Raw genomic sequence first — 2,422 nt, 5'->3', positions numbered from 1 at the left:
AACGTTTCGGGGGCACGTTATTTCATAACTGGGGTGATACTAATGAAAAGATCAGCAGCCAGCTGCCCCATCTCACTTGGTGGAGGCACCCAGAGAAGGCAGCTATTACTGAGTAGTAACCCCTCCTCAGTATCAAGCATGAAATCATAGATTTGTAGACCCGGAAGGGGCCAAGAAGGCCATGGGGTCAAACCCCTGCTCAGTGCTGGACTCCAGGTTCAAGCAGCCCTGACAGCTGGCTGCCCAGCTGCATCTTGAGTGTCTGCAGGTCGAAAGAGCCCATCCCCTCCTTAGGCTGCATAACAAGAGTGGTGAGATGCGCCATGTGACAAATATGTGAATGGCAGTAAATTGCTTGCTATCAGCAGAATGGCTTAACTTGGAATCCTGCACTGAGCAGGGGGGCTTGGACCCCCGATGGCCCCCTGGCCCCTTCCAACTCTCGGATTCTATGATTAAATGTGGCCCTCATCATGCAGAAGGTGAAAGAACTGCCTTCTCTCTTGGGAAGGCACAGCTGCAGTTAAGCAGGTCATTAGCAGTGCCAACAAGTCCTAAAACCTTTTGTCTCCTGTCAGTAGCAGAAGAATCTGACAAGCTACTTTCTCCATTATATTCCCATGAATTATATAGGTGACTCTGAGCCACACAGGAGCATGACACCAAGTGGCTCTTAAAGTCTTTCTGTTGTTTTAAGTATTTCTCAGTTAAAATATCTGCTCTTTTGCACTGGAGGCCAATGGCGGGACAACAGACCTCTCTATTATGCTTAAATTTCATTTCTGTACGGGCCAATAGCTGACACTCTGTGGGTGGTTAACGACGACTTTACTAATCCAAATATGCTTAAGCCTCATTGGAGTCTAGAATGATCCTCCCCACTCCAGGTTTTAAAAGAGACTTGAATCCAGTTAGCTGGGCAGTTTTGCATGTTTCATTTCTCCACAAGGTTCTTGTCCATCTCTGTGGAGGCTTTTAAAGACATTCTTGGCTATCCCGGTCTGAGAGGTTTTCCCAACCCAGGTGTTTCATGGGATTGTTCTTTACTGTAAGTTGGCACAGTTTAAAAATTTTAAATGTTTCTTTGATAAGGTTTTAGGGCATTTTATTGCCTTGTTGTTCTGGACTGCTTATAAACCACCCAGAGAGTTTCTGCTATAGAACAGTATAAAAATAAATAAAAAAATAACAGCAGCAGCAGCTCAGGGGTGCTGAAACCAGGCTCCAGAAGCTCCACAGATGGGCATGGCCCTCTTCCCTGCCTTCTGATTGTTCGGTGGCTTCCTGGCTTTTGCATTTCCCCATCATCCCCAGTGGCTGCAGTTCCTCTGCAAAGGGCTCATCAAGGGCAAGGCACCACGTATGTGCAGGTCATTCTGGTTGCGCCCAGCACTGGAATGTGGCCCATTTGTGCTTGAAAGGCTGCTGGCCACTCCCAGGCTGTCCCTGCCTTCAGGAAGAGCCTGGCTTATGGCTCTTTCCTCTACCCATTTCTTTATCCACTTAAAGTTCATCACATTCCTCAGACCACAGAAACAGAGTGAGTCAGAAGGGGACTCCCGGGCCATCTAGTCCGATCCCCGACTCCAGCCGGCTTCCCATGTGCACATCCAGCCTGTCCTTGAACACACCCGCCAGTGGGGCCGCAGCCACCTCCCGTGGAAGCCCAATCCACCCCCTCGGGGTCCTGACTGTCAGGAAGCGCTTCCTGGCATCCAAATGGGACCTTGGTTCCCAAGAGCAGCCTAGTGAATAAAATCTAGAAGGTGCAGGAGACACGCGGGCATGACCTGCTCTGGCCCCATCAGAGCCTAGGGCAAGTTGAGGCACCCTAATGACCAAGAATCCTCTCATGCCACAAGCCAGGGTTCCTCAACCAGGCACCCTCCAAGAAATGATGGGCTTTCTTTCCCACCATCCTCAGCTAGTATGCGGCTGGAGATGATGGGAATGGAAGTCCAGCACCTCTTGAAGGGCGCTAGGCTGAGGAAAATCGGGTTTATCGGGGCGCTGGTAGCCCCAGGGAGATGAGCTTAGCGCTTCGGCAGCTCTTGGAGGGCAGCACGCTCAGAAAGGCTGCCATAAGCCTCGGGGGCCACTGTCCCCTTTCCTCCGATCGTGTGATACAGCATGAGCGCTGGGCTTCACCGGCCGAGTTTCTGCCTGAGGCCAGGGCCTCTGTCCCCCACCGCCTATTCCGTTGCCAGGATACCGACGATGCGGCTCCCCCCCCCCCATCTCTATGGCGGCGGGAGGGAGAGAGCGGCAGTCCCCGCGGAGGGATGCCGAGCGCGCCCTCCCGCCGTATCTATGGCAGCGCTCGCCCGGCCGGGGCTTCAGCCCCGCGCGGTGACATCATCGGGAGCGGACGCGGGCGGCCGGGCGCGCGCGCGCGCGATGGCGGCACGACACCCCTCCGCCG

This window comes from Varanus komodoensis, unplaced genomic scaffold (assembly GCF_004798865.1).
Source record: "Varanus komodoensis strain SLA01 unplaced genomic scaffold, ASM479886v1 scaffold2, whole genome shotgun sequence".
Lineage (NCBI taxonomy): Eukaryota > Metazoa > Chordata > Lepidosauria > Squamata > Varanidae > Varanus > Varanus komodoensis.
The sequence above is the reverse complement of the archived record's forward strand: the minus strand, read 5'-3'. Positions refer to the sequence as shown.